Raw genomic sequence first — 20,778 nt, 5'->3', positions numbered from 1 at the left:
TTAAAATATTTGGTCAGAAGTAGACATGGCAATAGTGTGACTATATGTAGAATTAATTCATGTTTCAGTTTCAGAAACATATTTGATGTTACTGTAAACCTAATGGGACTCACCTTTACCTGCAAGTTTCAAGATGTACAATAGACAGATCCCAGCATAAAATGGTGATGAAACTGAATATGACAAGCCAGAAAGGATCACATGTGGAACTCCATCATAAATACTCTGAGCTCTTTAAAAAACACAAAGGTAATGTTCTATATCATGCAGAATAAGAGAGAAAGAGAGAGAATAATTTGAACAATGCAGCTGGGACAAACTGCCAATTTTTCAAGTGTGCAGGATCTAGTGTCCCATTTGGGATGTACTTCACAAGACACTTCCAACAGCTGGAAAGACCACAAAAGTACCTCACCAAGAGGATTACTGGCCTCAAACATATGTCCTATGCAGCCCAACTGGAAATACTCCAGCTGTACTCAGTCGCATATCGCTTACTCAGAGGTGATCTCTGCCTGACTTACAAAGCCATGTCCAACTCAGAATTGATGGACATGCTCCACCTAAAGAAATCCAAGTCACTGCGAGCCACTCGTTCTAGTGAGCTAAACTTCGCCACAACAAAAAATAGAACAGGCTGGTGGGATAGATTCCTGTCACAGAGACTCCCCATGCTTTGGAACAAAATTACTAACTACATTAGGCAGAGCCCCTCACTAACACTCTTCAAGAGAAACCTTGACAAGTGGATGGGTAACAGAAAATACACCCCTGGTATCACTTCATTGGCTCTTCTTGACAGTGGCTCAGTTAATTAATCAATGGGGTGGTGAAAGCTGACACACTCTGGCTTGGCTTATAAATGCCCTCAGGCAGATAGCCTAGTACCTACCTATGAACCTATAGGATTAACATATATTAGCACAAATTACGACCATTTACAAATAATTTTCTATTAAGAAAAGAAAGAATGTGCAAAGCAAAATATGGTCAATAGGTAGGATCCACAAATATCTACATTTTTAGCACAAATTGGTGCAAATAGGTTTGGTGGAACTATCCTAAAAGTCACTCCTGCCAATACTGCTCAAATCGGAATTTTACAGGGCACAGCTCACTGGCAACTCTGTTTCCATCCCATGTATTCCTTCAACAGGATATAATAGTTGCCAGGAAGCAGCCAGTAAGTCTCCAGGTTCTTTTTACAAAGTCCCCCAGTGTACAGCAAGCTACATCCTGCCAAGTTGCACTATATTATGTAAGGCAAACAGCACCATAACAACTTAGTGACATGATGAGGTGGTGCATAAAACTCACATCTGCTGTAACTGCTGTCCAGGTCTGGGATTCTTTGATGTTACTGAGGTATACTGTGTGTTACACTATGCTATAGTACTGCATGGGGCAGTGGTCAGAGAGTGGCTACATTAATCAAGATGGTACTGCACATATAGTACTCCAGGGTCATTTTGCATACCCCATGGTTGCATAAAATATTCACGAAGCCCACCATATGCTTAGAGCATAATTGTGCATAGTAAAGGAAATATGACAATAAAATATTTTGTGAGAACATACATATGTGATTTACACCAGAATTAATAAGTCATGAGACCAAATGCCTCTCCAAATCACTGCTGGACACAGTGCATGAGTAAGGACCCAAACAACACCAGTAATAATTTCTGCTTATGCCATTCTACCCATGTACAGAAACATAAAGAAGCAGGATATCAGTAAAAGAAAGGATTACAATCAGGTTTCCAATTACAACAGTCTGACATGTGCCAGAAATGGATTTCAAGAATAAATAATAAAATGAAGTTATGATCAACAATGCCGTCATAATTCATCGTAATTCAATGAGCTTCCAGTGAATTCAGAGACTCCAATTAGGTTATTTTTATTTCCAGGTGCTCCACTATACAGGAGACACATAAGGCACTATTGCAGGTTTACAGGAGAAGCAGTGTGTACAATCGCCTCTCCATTTTTGCAAACCTTAGTGTTATAAATTATACAATTAATATTATAAATAATTTTTTTCTGACACAGAGTTAACATGGCAATTAGTTTACACTTTTAATGTTTACATGTGATGTACTATAAAATACAATATCAGTACGCATTCGTTCTCTTAGTGTCTCTGCTGTTTAGTTAAGTAATGAAGGATACAAATGAATTACATACAATGTTATATGTATTCTGTTCCACTCCCGTTACCGCTTTTTTGACAAGGTTTCCTTAGAGTTTTAGTTTGCAGATGTTTTAGTGGCTATGCAATTGCTGTTGAATCTTTTGTTTTAAAAAAACAAGAAAAATCTTTACTGAATTATCACTTATGAGATAGGCAATCACACATTTATATAAATGAAAACAAACTACATTGGCATTTCTCCTGCAAAACATTATTCTGCATGTATTGTTCCGGCAATTCTCATTTTTCTATGTAATTTGCTTCTACCCTTTTCTAAAGATCCTACTTCCAGTTTTTTGATTATATCATAAACAGGGGCTCGTATCATATCCTTGCAACCTATAAGTCCCCCTCCGTGTCCCAGGAAACCCATACTACCTATTTCAAAGTACTAGAGTCCCTCACCATTCAACCCAATACGATATTAATGGGGGATCTCAACTACCCCTCTATAGATTGGGAATCCTACACCACTTCTAATGCACAAGCCCAACAATTCCTAAACTTTGTTCATACCAACATCCTGGAACAGTTGGTCCATTCTCCTACCAGGAGTACAAACATCCTTAACCTTGTACTCATGAATATGGGGGAGTGAAGTTCCTCACCCAATATAATTTCTTCACTCATCAGATCTGTCCATAAAGCAGTATTGCTTGAAATAAAAATTAAATCTGGGGACCCAGCGAAACCAAAAACCTTTAGGAACTACTCAAAGACTAACCTCTTTCTACTAAGTGACACCTTGGCTAAATTCCAAGCACCCCCAAACCTAGTAAACACCATAGCATATGCTGAGCTATTTAAAAAATCTCTATACAGCAATACTGATAGCTGTATTAAACTGAGCTGTGTCCACCTGTATTAAGAATAAGACAAACTCAAAAGATTCCCTGGTGGAATTACATTATCAATCGATTATACAACAAAAGAAAAAAAAAAGCTTGGCCAAGCGTAAAAGGAGCAAAGTCCTATGTACAAAAAACCTCCTGACCAACCTAAACAGGCAGCTAAGAGGGTTAATTAATACTACAAAGGTCAAATTTGAAAAAAAAAATAGCTTCTCAGGCAAAGGACAACCACAAAGCTTTCTATAGCTATGTCCGTGACTATCAATGTCCTATTTGGATACAGGATGTTGTTATTCTTTTGAAAAACTTGGCTATGCTTAAAAAGGCCTTCTCAGGTCATTATCCTAGCAACAATCTATGAATCCAAGAATTTATCAAATAAATAAAAAAGCAAAGCATAGCAAAACATAACATAACATAACACGGCTAATGTGATACAATGTAAACTGTACAGGAGAAGAAGAATGTGAGACTATCTAGTATTCCAGTTGTAGCTAGCTCAAAAAAATCTGCCCTTCCTTTATAAATCCCTTTGCTCCTTGTATTTCATATGTTTAAAAACCTCAACCACTCATTATGATAAATAGTTCCAACTGCCAATAACATTCTCTACAAAAAAGTAATTTTTCATAACCATGTTGTTGCGTGATCAATGCTGTTTTATCAAGGTCAGTTACCTTTATTAAAATACATAACCATATACTGAAGGGTTGAAAATTCTTTACAATCTTTTAAAGCAAACTTCTAAACAACAAGGGCTCTCCTTATTTTATCTTTTACCCAATATCATTCTCCCCAATGCTGGTGTTATCCACAAAGAAACTGTTTCAGTTTTTCATGCTCAGTATGATACATAACAATTCTAAATATAATTGGAAAGAACAATCTTATCAGATGAGAACTTCCATCTAAGACTTTCTGTCCCCTGTTGTCTGACCACTTCTTCTGTCGAGCCACAGAGTTTTCTACCCAACCCTATCCTTTTCATCTTCCCAAGAACCCTGAAATGTGGAATTACATCAAAGCCTTATTAAAATCATAACAGACTACAACCACATGGTTATTTTGGTGCAGAACAATACTGCAGAGCTCACCATTGTGCCCCTTAACATTTTGCACCTGGGGAAATTGCCCTCTTTGCCCCACCCTTGCTATTCTACTGCTCAATGCCTTCTCTACTTCCTCTTCTTCTATAAATCTTCCACCTGTCCAACCTTCTCCTGACTTTGTTCTACCCTTCTCAACCAGTAATCTCCCTTTTTCTTCTTGGGTCAATCATCATCTTCTTTCGGCTGTTCCAGTTAGGGGTTGCCACAGCGGATCACCTGTTTCCATTTCTTCCTGTCCTCTGCATCTTGCTCTGTCACACCAACCACCTGCATGTCCTCTCTCACCACATCCATAAACCTTATCTTAGGCCTTCCTCTTTTCCTCTTACCTGGTAGCTTCATCCTTAGCATCTTTTTCCCAATATACTAGGCATCCCTCTTCAGCACGTGTCCAAACCAACGTAATCTTGCCTCTCTGGCTTTGTCTCCAAACCTTCCAACCTGGGCTGACCCTCTAATATACTTATTCCTAATCCTGTCCACCCTCGTCACACCCAGTGCAAATCTTAACATCTTTAACTCTGCCACATCCAGCTCAAACGCCTGCCTTTTGTCAATGCCACTGTCTCCAACCTATATAACATAGCTGGTCTCACTACCCTCTTGTAGACCTTCCCTTTAACTCTTACAGGTACTCATCTGTCACAAATCACTCCTGACACTCTTCTCCACCCACTCCATCCTGCCTGTACTCTCTTCTTCACCTCTCTTCCACACTCACCGTTACTCTGAACTATTGACCCCAAGTATTTAAACTCATCCACCTTCACCACCTCTACTCCTTGCATCCTCACCATTCCTCTATCCTCCCTCTCATTCACACACATATATTCTGTCTTAGTCCTGCTGACCTTCATTCCTTTTCTCTCTAGAGTATATGTGATGCAAAATAATCACGTAAGAAGTATTGCTTGCCCATTTGCCTCCTGGTATTTTTCCCATCCAAAGTAAGTTTCTCAATCTCCACCTTCACCTTCTTTCCTTTCCCCATATATCTTTAGAAAGGCTTCTTTATTGGTATGACATTTACTAAAATTTTCCCAACTACTCTTTCCTTTGCCTGAGGGACACTGCATCCCTTTTTATAGCAACCACTTTTTCATCTAAACCACTCCTCTCTTTATCTCCAGTTCTGTATTTTTCTTCCCCCCCCAGTGACCTTCCTCAGCACCCTTCCAAACTAAACTGGCTTTCTTTCTTTATGTCTCTGCACCCTTGTATAACCCTTCTTCTATCAGTACCCAAACTGCTATTTTTTTTTGCTCACCCAGAGTTCTTCGGCATTTTTATTTTGCTACATTTCCTGACCATATTAATAAAATTAATTATTTTTCACAAATGCTACTCTATATTTCCAGGTCCTACAGTGGCATGGTCACTGTTAGTAGTCAAGCTCTGGCCTGTAGATTCCTCACTTCATCTACACAGAACATCATTAATAGTTCTTGCTTTCTGGGTCCCAGCTAATACATTTTTGCTTGAAAACGTCCTGGACCACCTGAACAGGGATCATCTATCATTATTATTCTATTTTCTTCCTGTCAGTACTTTTAATTCCATTCTTCATCATCTCATCACCTTTTACACTTGTGTTCAAAATGTAAGCCAGATGAATCTCAGTTGATATGAAGCCTCATAATAAAACAAGGCCAGTTATTTCACAAACAGATGCATGCTGGCACATATTTTACAGTCTGGAAGTTGGTGCAAAGGGTTAAGGCTGTGAGTTGTAGTTTCTGTGGTACAAGATTTGATTCTCTTAGCCCTCATTTGCCTACTTTGTGACACTGAGCAAGTCAGTTCACCACACACTGCTCATGGGTCACACTTAAAAAGAGACTGTGTGTGTGTGTGTGTGTGTGTGTGTGTGTGTGTGTGTGTGTGTGTGTGTGTGTGTGTGTGTGTCCAGTGAACCTACCTTGCAGCACAACAAATGAGAAAGTATCATTCGAGACAAAGCCTAAAATGATGGGGGGGGCAAATAGGGACAGATTTTAAATATTGCTCTTAAAAACTTAGAAAGTTGATAGAATAACAGGTTTTACATTAGCATGAATTTTCTGAAGGATGTGGAGTCTTAAACTCAAATGTTTCTCATTATTTAATGACTTCAATCCTCAGCTATTTGCCAGAAAAGTACAGATTTTAGGAGGAGCACACCAAAAATATGAGGCAAAAATCTGGACATTCAGTGAAAATCTGTACAGTTGAGAGATATGTGGTAGCATGTGACACTGCTGATACATCTAATGAAGTAATCTAGCTGTACCACAGATAATACTTGTCATGGTGTCCCATACACTATAAGAGTATAATATGCCTGTTTATAGGCACAATGGTGCAGTTGTAGCTTCAGGATGACTTCATGATAAAGACCTGCCAAGCTGAGATCGTCAGGTTTTATATAATCAACTGGACTACTTAATATAACAGCATCCTCGTTGCCTGTAATTGGACACACATGGTGAAAACTCATGTCACTGAAATGGCACTTGTTCAGTGTCATTTCAGAGATGTTTTCTGCATGAAAGTTTGTTTTCACAGTATGAAAAGCATGTTTTCTGATATGCAGTGATTTCAGGGTTAGTACAGAAATAAAGATGTATTATTGTATTTGCTTTTATTTTCACATGTAGCTTTCACCCTGTTACTCAAGTGCTTTTTTCATATGTCCATTGTTTTTTGATTTTCATTCGCTGTTTTTTCCAGTTTTGCACTTTACCTGAACAACATGACATGAATGTCTAAGTGAAGGTGCGATATGCTGCTGCACACACATTTGTCCGTGTAATATAAGCACAAAAGTAACAACTCGTTTATCTTGTACAACTGCCTGCAACTTCAAGAAATGCCACAAATGGTGAAACTACAAATGAATTACAAGAGGACTCAAATAACAGTCAGGATAAACTTGCTATTTTACAGGCAGCTGTTAAGCATTTTATTTGTAATGCAGAGGCAACTGTACAGATGTACCCTGTGACTCAAAAATGCACTCACCATGCAGCTACTCATGTGTCACAAAGCAGCTCTGAGCACAGCTCAAACTGCAGATTAGTAGTAACCCCCACCAGTACTCAGAGGAGGACCTACAGAGCAGGAGAGAAAGCCGCAATAGTGGCTTTGTAAAGCCACGATATAAGAAACACACAAAAAACCCAAAAGGTCCAACCAAAAAACGTGATGGCAGCAACCAATTCTCCGCTCGAGCAGGACACCAATAGAGTAAAAAATCACTTCTTACTGATACAACACAGGTTTATTCCACAGATTAAATCCACACAAATAATAAAACGATCTTCTGGTTAAGCGCTTTCATCTGAAGGACTCAGATTTCATCAGAACCAATAAAGACTCTAAAAGCATCATTTTATATACAAATTGGCGCCAAAAAATAATATTGAATAAATCAATGTTATACTTTCTTAAAGGTACAGATCTAAGACTTTTTCTAAAAAAGAACTTATGCAAAGAATGTATCTAGACAAAGTGCTTAAAATCATGTATTGTGCTAAAGCAATAACTTAATATACTTAGATAATAAAAGTGCAAATAATTTAAAGTGCAAAAAAAAGTGCAGAAGAGTTTCAAGTGCAAAATACAAAAAGTAAACTATTAAAGTATTACTTCATAACAGACATATATAGGTAATACGTATTTAAAATACTTATTTAAAATAATAAATATTATAAGTAAATACTGTCCTTTCAATAAATTCATTTTATGCTATAGGTATAATAATACAATTTAAAATCCTTGGAGATCTTGGGAAAATATAAAAAATACTTGTGGAAATTTAAATAAAATAAAATAAAATAAATTTAATAAATTTAGAAAATTTAGAATGGGACATGTTGATAGTGGAACATCTGCCTAAAATTATACCCGGTCCAGACTTAAAAAAGGCTTTATACTAATAAAGTCATTCAAACCGGGTAAGGTTGTGGCGTCACAATAAATTTGCCACTCACTTTCTTTATAAGCTAACCATGTTTTCCAGTTACCACCATATGATGTTTGTTCTACCTGGTCTATAATTAAAAATTTGAAGGTATGGTCTTCGCCTTTGTCCAAGACATGTTTACTAAGAGCGTTTTTTTGTATCTTTTTTCTTTATTTTATAAAGAAGCTCATATATTCTTGTCTTTAATTTTCTCTCTTTCTTCCCTATATAATAGGCGGTACAGGAAGAACACAAGGCAAGATATACCACCCTCTGACTATGACAATTCCCAGCAATACTCCTACATTTTGTTTTCATCAAATTATCTAGTGTTACCAAAACCTCTTCATTGATATTTTGACACTGCTTACAAGAACCACACTTTTTTGTTGCCTGTCTTTTCTTTTTTGTCCTGACCTGTGTACTAACTTCCAAAAGTTGTTTTAAATTAAGTGCAGTTTTGTACACACAAACGGGGTTCTTTTCCAAGTTTGCCAGATTATTATCAGGGATATTCAATAGTTCCCAGTGTCGTTTAACTAATTCTTTTACCAAATTGGTGTATGGGCTGAACATAATAATACAAACTGTCCTGCAAATTTGAGTGTTTTTCTTTGTCTTTTCTCCTAATACCTGTCCCAACAGTGGTTTGTATTTCTTACCCCAATTGTCTTGGACATATTTAGCCACATTTAAGACCATTCTTTTTGGATATTTTCTATCCAAAAACATTTTTTACCATGGATTCCTTAGAAGAACTCATCCTCATTGCACGGATAAATTGACCTTTTAACACATTTCTAAATACATGTTGAGGGTGGCAACTACCAAATTCAATGTAATCATTTGAGAAGGTAGACTTTCTGTAAATTTTTGAAGTAAAACCATCTGGGGTGGTGCTTATAAAGGTATCTAAATAGGCAATGCCAAATTTGTCAGCCTTAAAAGTAAACTTTAAAAAATTAGTACTTGAATTGATGAAGTCAATAAAGGTCCTAATGTCTTCAGAAGGACCCTTCCAGATGATAAATAAATCATCCAAATAGCGGGAATAAAGGGAAATGTGTTTGAAAAATTGACAAGGGAATAAAAACCTGTTTTCCCATTTGAGCATGACCAGGTTTGCGAAGATGGGGGCACAAGAAGCCCCCATGGCCACACCCCTGGTCTGCCTGAAATATTCTCCTTCATACTGAATATAGTTGTGGTCTAGAATGAGCCCCATCATATCCAAGATGAGGCTTATTCTATCCCAACTTAATCCAGAATAATTTTTCAAGCTTTCTTCAAAGAATTCCAACCCAATGTTAGCAGGGATGCAAGAAAACAAATCTTTAACATCTATTGTGAGGAAAATCAAATGTTCAGACCAAAGCTCTGGTGTAATTCTGCTCAGAAATTCCCAAGAGTCTTTGACCATATGGGGAACCTTATTGTAAATGTGTTTGGTCCAATGGTCAATTGTAACTCCCATATTATAAGTCTTAGAATGTGACCCTGCAATAATTGGTCTAAATGGTGGGTTATCTATATTTTTGTGTATCTTGGGAATTCCAAAGATACAAGCAAGTCTTGGAAACTCATTTCGCAAAAATTTGTAAAGATCGTCAGTTATCCGGTTATCCAACAAATATTCCTCTAAAATTAAGTCAATTCGATGGTGTCCTATATTAATCTGATTCAATGAAACTTCTTCATAATTTCCAGAGGTGAACAAAATATCATAAATAGCTTTCTTGTAATTTTCTGTATCAAAAATAATAATGCCCCCTCCCTTATCTGGTTTCATTAATCTAATATTTTTATTATTGACCACATTGTGCAAACATTCTCTCTCCCCTCTCGTGAGGTTGTCTACAAAGTGGTCATTAAAACTGTTTCTAGAATTAATATTTTTGTTTAATCTATAGATGTCTCTGCACACCATTTTTTCAAACATTCCAACTTGAGGATGTGTGTTGGGTATATATGTACTCTTTTTACTGAGTCTCTCATCCCTTCTTTGTATTCCTGGGTCAAGGTCATTTTTAAATTGGATAGACAAGTTAATTCTTCTACAAAACAGTTTGATTTCTTTAATAACATCAACACAATTAAACTTCACTGTCGGGATAAACTTCATGCCCTTACTGAAAAGCTTAAAAATGTGATAAAAAAATTTGTGTAATTATACACTTTAAAACCAGCAAAGGATAAAACTAGTGGACCCTGATTATTTATAACTTCCAAATTTAAAGGGCTTTGTCCTATAGGATTTTTGTCCATCCCTTGTATTACTGTGTCACTGTCCATATGTATCAATGGTTGAGAAGTTAGGGAGTCATATTTTCGTAAAGAAATGTCATCTTTTAGGCCAAAATCTTTATTACATTTAACATCCTTGGCAACCATTAATATCTCTTCTGATATTGTTTGGGTGCTGGGAAATTTAAATTTTCTTCTATCCTATCTATTCCATTGTGCAAGTTCCTACCTTGAATCTCTTGTCCATCTTTCACCTTTCTACCTTCAAATATAAACTTTATGTTCCCTATACAAACACATATCCCTATCAATTTTCTTCAATTTCCTACTATATACAGTTTTGGCTTTGTTCTCGGCATGTACAAATTGTTTTTGGTACAAATCATACCATTCATCAAATCTGACATTATTCACAATCTCTTCGTTCAATATTTCCACTTCATTTAATAATAAAGAAATTTTCCCATCATTATACTTAATCAATTTTTTGATAAAATAAAAAACAAACTCATCAAACATTTCATTAAAATCACTAATAACATCATCTTCATATTTAAGACCAAGAGGTAATTTAAAGAACCTAATGCCCTTTGGAACAATGCCTAAGGATAGGCATTTACCCAAATAGGCATTGTCAATTTTTGCACATTTTAATAAAATTAGTTTTTTGCCTAGGGCACAAATCCTGTCTTTAATATAATCAGAAGGGTATGCTTTCTGTTCCTTAAATATATTATTATTAACCCCTTCTGAAAAATAATCAGTTTCTTCATATAAAAATTCATTCAAAAAATCATTTCCAACATTATTTACACAGTGCTTTCTTTTCTGTTTTGAAGTGTTTTTAGAGATAGGACTCAAAACACAGTCTCTTGAAACAGTACCTTTATTAATCACAAGTCATTTGGAAATCGATGCAGCGTATGATTTAGTCGGCATCTTCCCTTTCGGTTTGGCGCCCAGCTTCTGGAATTCATCCCGCTGCAAAAGGCTTAAATCAAAAGTAAAATCACCTGCCGGTGATAAGTTTATATCCGCTTCCTTGTTTTCCAAGTCTAATGTTATTTTCGGCGTTCCTGTCGGGTTACATCGCCCTTGACCATTAGGAAGTTCCTCATCACTGACGAAAGTTTCCGACATATTCTCTCTTTGTAATAAAGGTAAATCTCCCCAGATTTACCCTTAACATGTTCAGTAGTTACACCAAACTGAATATTTTCCGTAAGTTTCGCCACCAGCTCAAGGAGCCTACTCACGTCACCTTGCAGTGACGTCACTTCTGCCCGAAGCTCCGTATACTCTGCCCTGCTCAATGAAGCAGAAGGTGAACCAGTCTCAGCCATGGTAACAACAATATAAGAAACACACAAAAAACCCAAAAGCTCCAACCAAAAAACGTGATGGCAGCAACCAATTCTCCGCTCGAGCAGGACACCAATAGAGTAAAAAATCACTTCTTACTGATACAACACAGGTTTATTCCACAGATTAAATCCACACAAATAATAAAACGATCTTCTGGTTAAGCGCTTTCATCTGAAGGACTCAGATTTCATCAGAACCAATAAAGACTCTAAAAGCATCATTTTATATACAAATTGGCGCCAAAAAATAATATTGAATAAATCAATGTTATACTTTCTTAAAGGTACAGATCTAAGACTTTTTCTAAAAAAGAACTTATGCAAAGAATGTATCTAGACAAAGTGCTTAAAATCATGTATTGTGCTAAAGCAATAACTTAATATACTTAGATAATAAAAGTGCAAATAATTTAAAGTGCAAAAAAAAGTGCAGAAGAGTTTCAAGTGCAAAATACAAAAAGTAAACTATTAAAGTATTACTTCATAACAGACATATATAGGTATTTAAAATACTTATTTAAAATAATAAATATTATAAGTAAATACTGTCCTTTCAATAAATTCATTTTATGCTATAGGTATAATAATACAATTTAAAATCCTTGGAGATCTTGGGAAAATATAAAAAATACTTGTGGAAATTTAAATAAAATAAAATAAAATAAATTTAATAAATTTAGAAAATTTAGAATGGGACATGTTGATAGTGGAACATCTGCCTAAAATTATACCCGGTCCAGACTTAAAAAAGGCTTTATACTAATAAAGTCATTCAAACCGGGTAAGGTTGTGGCGTCACAATAAATTTGCCACTCACTTTCTTTATAAGCTAACCATGTTTTCCAGTTACCACCATATGATGTTTGTTCTACCTGGTCTATAATTAAAAATTTGAAGGTATGGTCTTCGCCTTTGTCCAAGACATGTTTACTAAGAGCGTTTTTTGTATCTTTTTTTTTATTTTATAAAGATGCTCATATATTCTTGTCTTTAATTTTCTCTCTGTCTTCCCTATATAATAGGCGGTACAGGAAGAACACAAGGCAAGATATACCACCCTCTGACTATGACAATTCCCAGCAATACTCCTACATTTTGTTTTCATCAAATTATCTAGTGTTACCAAAACCTCTTCATTGATATTTTGACACTGCTTACAAGAACCACACTTTTTTGTTGCCTGTCTTTTCTTTTTTGTCCTGACCTGTGTACTAACTTCCAAAAGTTGTTTTAAATTAAGTGCAGTTTTGTACACACAAACGGGGTTCTTTTCCAAGTTTGCCAGATTATTATCAGGGATATTCAATAGTTCCCAGTGTCGTTTAACTAATTCTTTTACCAAATTGGTGTATGGGCTGAACATAATAATACAAACTGTCCTGCAAATTTGAGTGTTTTTCTTTGTCTTTTCTCCTAATACCTGTCACAACAGTGGTTTGTATTTCTTACCCCAATTGTCTTGGACATATTTAGCCACATTTAAGACCATTCTTTTTGGATATTTTCTATCCAAAAACATTCGAGAAATAGTGTCTATTTCTTTTACCATGGATTCCTTAGAAGAACTCATCCTCATTGCACGGATAAATTGACCTTTTAACACATTTCTAAATACATGTTGAGGGTGGCAACTACCAAATTCAATGTAATCATTTGAGAAGGTAGACTTTCTGTAAATTTTTGAAGTAAAACCATCTGGGGTGGTGCTTATAAAGGTATCTAAATAGGCAATGCCAAATTTGTCAGCCTTAAAAGTAAACTTTAAAAAATTAGTACTTGAATTGATGAAGTCAATAAAGGTCCTAATGTCTTCAGAAGGACCCTTCCAGATGATAAATAAATTATCCAAATAGCGGGAATAAAGGGAAATGTGTTTGAAAAATTGACAAGGGAATAAAACCTGTTTTCCCATTTGAGCATGACCAGGTTTCCCTGGTCTGCCTGAAATATTCTCCTTCATACTGAATATAGTTGTGGTCTAGAATGAGCCCCATCATATCCAAGATGAGGCTTATTCTATCCCAACAATCCAGAATAATTTTTCAAGCTTTGTTCAAAGAATTCCAACCCAATGTTAGCAGGGATGCAAGAAAACAAATCTTTAACATCTATTGTGAGGAAAATCGAATGTTCAGACCAAAGCTCTGGTGTAATTCTGCTCAGAAATTCCCAAGAGACTTTGACCATATCAATGGTCAATTGTAACTCCCATATTATAAGTCTTAGAATGTGACCCTGCAATAATTGGTCTAAATGGTGGGTTATCTATAATTCCAAAGATACAAGCAAGTCTTGGAAACTCATTTAGATCGTCAGTTATCCGGTTATCCAACAAATATTCCTCTAAAATTAAGTCAATTCGATGGTGTCCTATATTAATCTGATTCAATGAAACTTCTTCATAATTTCCAGAGGTGAACAAAATATCATAAATAGCTTTCTTGTAATTTTCTGTATCAAAATAATAATGCCCCCTCCCTTATCTGGTTTCATTAATCTAATATTTTTATTATTGACCACATTGTGCAAACATTCTCTCTCCCCTCTCGTGAGGTTGTCTACAAAGTGGTCATTAAAACTGTTTCTAGAATTAATATTTTTGTTTAATCTATAGATGTCTCTGCACACCATTTTTTCAAACATTCCAACTTGAGGATGTGTGTTGGGTATATATGTACTCTTTTTACTGAGTCTCTCATCCCTTCTTTGTATTCCTGGGTCAAGGTCATTTTTAAATTGGATAGACAAGTTAATTCTTCTACAAAACAGTTTGATTTCTTTAATAACATCAACACAATTAAACTTCACTGTCGGGATAAACTTCATGCCCTTACTGAAAAGCTTAAAAAATTCGTCTGTGATAAAAAAATTTGTGTAATTATACACTTTAAAACCAGCAAAGGATAAAACTAGTGGACCCTGATTATTTATAACTTCCAAATTTAAAGGGCTTTGTCCTTTTTGTCCATCCCTTGTATTACTGTGTCACTGTCCATATGTATCAATGGTTGAGAAGTTAGGAGTCATATTTTTAAAAATGTCATCTTTTAGGCCAAAATCTTTATTACATTTAACATCCTTGGCAATCATTAATATCTCTTCTGATATTGTTTGGGTGCTGGGTGATGTCTCCCCCCTTGAAAATTTAAATTTTCTTCTATCCTATCTATTCCATTGTGCAAGTTCCTACCTTGAATCTCTTGTCCATCTTTCACCTTTCTACCTTCAAAAGGCCGTGGCCAAATATAAACTTTATGTTCCCTATACAAACACATATCCCTATCAATTTTCTTCAATTTCCTACTATATACAGTTTTGGCTTTATTCTCGGCATGTACAAATTGTTTTTGGTACAAATCATACCATTCATCAAATCTGACATTATTTCAATATTTCCACTTCATTTAATAATAAAGAAATTTTCCCATCATTATACTTAATCAATTTTTTGATAAAATAAAAAACAAACTCATCAAACATTTCATTAAAATCACTAATAACATCATCTTCATATTTAAGACCAAGAGGTAATTTAAAGAACCTAATGCCCTTTGGAACAATGCCTAAGGATAGGCATTTACCCAAATAGGCATTGTCAATTTTTGCACATTTTAATAAAATTAGTTTTTTGCCTAGGGCACAAATCCTGTCTTTAATATAATCAGAAGGGTATGCTTTCTGTTCCTTAAATATATTATTATTAACCCCTTCTGAAAAATAATCAGTTTCTTCATATAAAAATTCATTCAAAAAATCATTTCCAACATTATTTACACAGTGCTTTCTTTTCTGTTTTGAAGTGTTTTTAGAGATAGGACTCAAAACACAGTCTCTTGAAACAGTACCTTTATTAATCACAAGTCCTTTGGAAATCGATGCAGCGTATGATTTAGTCGGCATCTTCCCGGTTTGGTCAGCTTCTGAATTCATCAAAGGCTTAAATCAAAAGTAAAATCACCTGCCGGTGATAAGTTTATATACGCTTCCTTGTTTTCCAAGTCTAATGTTATTTTCTGTCGGGTCGCCCTTGACCATTAGGAAGTTCCTCATCACTGACGAAAGTTTCCGACATATTCTCTCTTTGTAATAAAGGTAAATCTCCCCCAGATTTACCCTTAACATGTTCAGTAGTTACACCAAACTGAATATTTTCCGTAAGTTTCGCCACCAGCTCAAGGAGCCTACTCACGTCACCTTGCAGTGACGTCACTTCTATACTCTGCCCTGCTCAATGAAGCAGAAGGTGAACCGGTCTCAGCCATGGTAACAACAATATAAGAAACACACAAAAAACCCAAAAGGTCCAACCAAAAAACGTGATGGCAGCAACCAATTCTCCGCTCGAGCAGGACACCAATAGAGTAAAAAATCACTTCTTACTGATACAACACAGGTTTATTCCACAGATTAAATCCACACAAATAATAAAACGATCTTCTGGTTAAGCACTTTCATCTGAAGGACTCAGATTTCATCAGAACCAATAAAGACTCTAAAAGCATCATTTTATATACAAATTGGCGCCAAAAAATAATATTGAATAAATCAATGTTATACTTTCTTAAAGGTACAGATCTAAGACTTTTTCTAAAAAAGAACTTATGCAAAGAATGTATCTAGACAAAGTGCTTAAAATCATGTATTGTGCTAAAGCAATAACTTAATATACTTAGATAATAAAAGTGCAAATAATTTAAAGTGCAAAAAAAAGTGCAGAAGAGTTTCAAGTGCAAAATACAAAAAGTAAACTATTAAAGTATTACTTCATGACAGACATATATAGGTAATACTTATTTAAAATACTTATTTAAAATAATAAATATTATAAGTAAATACTGTCCTTTCAATAAATTCATTTTATGCTATAGGTATAATAATACAATTTATTTATACATATAAATATATATATATATACATTTATGAAATGATAAGATAACTAAATCTGCTAGCATACTTAGCCCACTGCTCACTTTAAATCTATTGTTTGACCAGATGAAGGTTTGGAAATGGAAGTATAGGACAGGAGAAAAAAGGGGGAAGCAAGTAGGGGTAAGTAGAGGTAAGCTCATAAGGGAAACAGGTAAGGAATGATTATGACACATTTGGGGAAGGCAGGAAGGGTATTTTTTTTTTGCGACAGGTGCCTATTTCCTCTTTTCAACGAAGAAAGGTGGGAAAGGATTTAAGGGAAGGTGAAATTATGGTAACAGGGTGAAGGTAGGTAGCAGGTGCAACATACACAAATATATATAAAACCGACAATAAGGACAAGGGAGGTTGTAACACACTGAGGGAGGGGAGGACAGTGGATCTAGAAGCATAAAGCAAACAAAGGGAAGACAAGAATGATGGGGAGGACTGGACAACAAACAGGGAAGGCACATACACAAAAGGATGGGATAAACCATGACGGAGATATGCTAGGTATGTCTCTTAGACCACACTGTCTGTGCCATGCCCAGTCAGAGATCAGACAGTATCCTGTGCTCTTTCACCACTGGGTCTTGACTATGACAGTTTTGCCAGTGCTGGGCAGGGATGCGACTCTTTCAGATGCAAGAGGAGTCTTTCCAGGTGGTCAATGTGGGCATCCATGTGTCAGTCCACCAGCTTCTACACCACATCCTCTAGCTGCCTGAGGGTGACTAAAGCACCACTCCTGCTGCAGCCACCAGTGAGAACAACAGAGCTCTCGGACAATGAAGCCCCACTAGGGCCAGGGGAGGACAGTATCTCAGGATCCCCTTCAAAGGCACTGGGAAGCCTACCCTAGTAGGCACAGAAGGAGATGTACTAGCTGGTTGGTCTTGCTGGGGTTGGGGGTAGGGGGTTGGGACCAAGCATAGCCACTGGCAATGCCAAGGACAGAAATAATATGACAAACAGAGCAAAACAAATTAAAAATAAAAGATAGTGACAAAGAGGGAGCAGAGAAACTGTGAGATATGGTTTGAAATAAATTATGAAGTGCACCTACATTTCACTGATACTAAATACAAGTACAGCATCAACATATAAATTAAACCTAGGTGTACAGCACAGCTGTCTAATATGAACTGAATGATATGCTGCTAGGTGCTCTAAGTAGTGCCACAAGGGCAAAAATTGGAGGGTGTTCCACTACAATGTCTATGACTGATGGATGTATTACAGATACCAAACCTATAAGGTACTACAACATATCATTTTGTTGTTGTATGTCCCACTGGCTTTATGTATCTATCAAGTAATGTAGCCCTGGTATATGTACAAAGGCATAAACTGAACTGGTTATACCACAGTTTACCTGAGTACATAATGTGCCATGTTCTGTAAACACATTAATGTCATTAACAATATAAAAAGAAACATTTAACTGGAGTACACTTTGCAGATATGCTAGCAGTGTTGTGAGAAATTAAGCAAGGTAATAATACTGCAGAAGGAAAATTATTGCTCTATAAGGACTGAATGGCATTTCACCCCTGCACATGGAAAGGCAATGCATTCTCCTCTGGAATAGAAAGTTATTCCCTCCTTCACTTTCTACCCATCTCCATCTTTCCCACCTTTACAAAATTCTTGAACACCTTGTGTATTCACAACTCGCCCATTACATGCAACCGTACCACCTGCTCTCCTTAAAGTAATATGGCTTCTGGCCTGGTCTCAGCACAGTAATGGCCCTTTACACTCTAACAGATAAAATCTTAAAAAAGCAGAGAAAGGTAACCTGACTGGTGTATTTTTTATTGACCTAATGAAGGCCTTTGATGTCATCGATCCCTCCTTCCTAAACTCATAAAAATAAGAATTAGTCCAGACTCATTCCCTGGTTTAATATCTTTTTAGAAGCCAGAGACTTCAAGTTAAAATAGGCAATGGTCTCTCCCACTATGGCCCACATCTCATAGGTTCATAGGTTCATAGGTAGGTACTAGGCTATCGGCCCTGGGGCCCATACAAGCCCAGCCAAAAAGGTACCCTGGCTTTTGCCACCCAAGAAAATTATTTTTCTGTGCCACTGTCGAGCAGAGCCACAGAGGTGATCCCCGGGATGAATTTCCTATTTCCCATCCAATCATCAAGATTTTTCTTGAAGACTGCTAATGAGGAGTTTTGTTTGATATAGATAGGTAGTTTATTCCAGAGTATGGGAAGTCTCTGGGACAGGAATCTATCCCTCCGGCATGTTCTGTTTATTGTGGTGACAAGGTTTAGGTCCCTAGAGCATGTAGCTCAGAGGGATTGGGATTTCTTTAAGTGGAGCATTTCCAACAGCTCTGGGTTTGACACAACTTTGTATGTTAGGCAGAGATCACCTCTCTGAGTAGGCGATATGCGACGGAGTAAAGCTGGAGTTTTTTGAGACGGCCTTCGTAGGGCATCTGTTTGAGGCCAGTAATCCACTTTGTACTCTATAATGGGTCTAATGAGTGACGAGTAGAGGGGAACAATGACCTCTTTTTTTCTGAATGAGAAACCTTTTGTGATGAGGTGTGCCATGTAGAAGGATTTCCTGACTACTGTGGCGATGTGATTATCAAAGGAGACACTACTGTCCACCTGTGTCCCAAGGTCTCTTATCACACTTTCAGTGTTAAGTATACTACCGCCTATGTCTTCTGGCTGATTCTACTCTTAAACAACTGTTTTACTTATGACCTATTGTTTGTATTGTTTTATGTCTACTTCGGTTGTAAGCCTAATGACTACTAAATGTTGTGTTTGTCCTTTCTTTTTGTGAATGTACTTTTCCCGGGTTGTGCTTGCTAATGGTCATGACTGCAAGTGCATTACTCTGGTTAAGAAATAAATAAATCCATCTCCCCCCAGCAGCACAACCCTCATTGTCTGCAGCAAACTACACATGGCATGGAAATGGCTATCTGTGTTGGCATAATGGCGGTCAAAGATGACATGGGTACCACCTCCTCAAACTAGCTCTCTCACTATCTGGGACTCAGTGAATGTGCTGAGCCATGACAAAGACACAGACCAGCAATGCCTCAGTCTTTGCAAAGATGGCATATGTACTGTAGGGTATGCATGATGATCTATGAAAATGCATGTCCCATATGTGTGAAATTCTGGAAATTTTCCTTCACCTGTTGGCACAATTTGAGCCCTATCTTGCTCACATCATGAATACCAGGCATGTGACTTGTACATGTCTGACTCTAAAGTTGACACCAATCATGGGCATGGAAAGTCTAGGTCAAGATCACACAGCACCATCACTTCCACAACAACATCTAGCGTGGAGGTGTGCACTGGCAGATTAAAGCATCCGTGAGGACATGGTGCTCATGCCATTGACATGCCTGGCACAGGCTATCATTAACAATCACACATCACACCTACCTCTAACCAAGATTAGTAGTTACTGCCCTTGAAACTCTGAAGAAAGGCAGCTCCCATAGACAGGCACATCCATGGAATGCCCACACATCTGTTGAACACACTGTTCAAACTCAGCATCTCCACAGGCTACGTACCCATGGAGTGGTGCACAGCAATGGTTATTCCGCTCCACAAAGGTGGAGCCACAACAGACCCCGGGAATTATCGCCCTATAAGCCTGACTAGCTTGGTCTGCAAAGCTATGGAGTGCATCATCATGGAACTCATTAACAGAGACATTGGGAACCTCCAAACACTGGACCCTACCCAGTTTGGCTTTGTTAAGGGCAGATCATGCCTCCTAAACCTGGTGGACTTCTTTGAGACAGTTACCAAGGCTATAGACGAGGGAAAGGTAGTACACACAGCCTACCTAGACCTCTCTAAGGCCTTCGACACCATTCCCCATTCTGGTATTATAGACAAGCTCAACAGCCTGAACATAAACCCCTATGTCACAAGATGGGTTGCCAACTGGCTCATGGACAGAACCCACATGGTGAGAGTTGTGGGAGCTAGGTCCGACTCTAAACTGGTTACAAGTGACGTTCCCCAGGGCTCAGTCCTAGAACCCCTTCTGTTCGGCATATACTTCTCAGAGGTACAGGCAAGCACAGGAGGACTATGGCTGACCAATTTCGCAGACGACTGCAAACTAGGGGCTATAATTGACTCTCTGGCTGACACA

The 20,778-nt window shown here is 37.1% G+C and overlaps 1 protein-coding gene across 1 annotated transcript in view; it reads right to left on the bottom strand.

The window, feature by feature from the left end:
* Positions 1-20,778, bottom strand: part of PLEKHA2 (pleckstrin homology domain containing A2) — an 856,672-nt gene that overhangs the window by 452,395 nt on the left and 383,499 nt on the right. The window lies entirely within an intron of this gene.

The sequence above is a fragment of the Protopterus annectens genome, chromosome 9.part0, assembly GCF_019279795.1.
Source record: "Protopterus annectens isolate FY-2018-M chromosome 9.part0, PAN1.0, whole genome shotgun sequence".
Lineage (NCBI taxonomy): Eukaryota > Metazoa > Chordata > Ceratodontiformes > Protopteridae > Protopterus > Protopterus annectens.
Note: the sequence above shows the minus strand (reverse complement) of the source record. Positions and strands in the feature narration are given on the sequence as shown.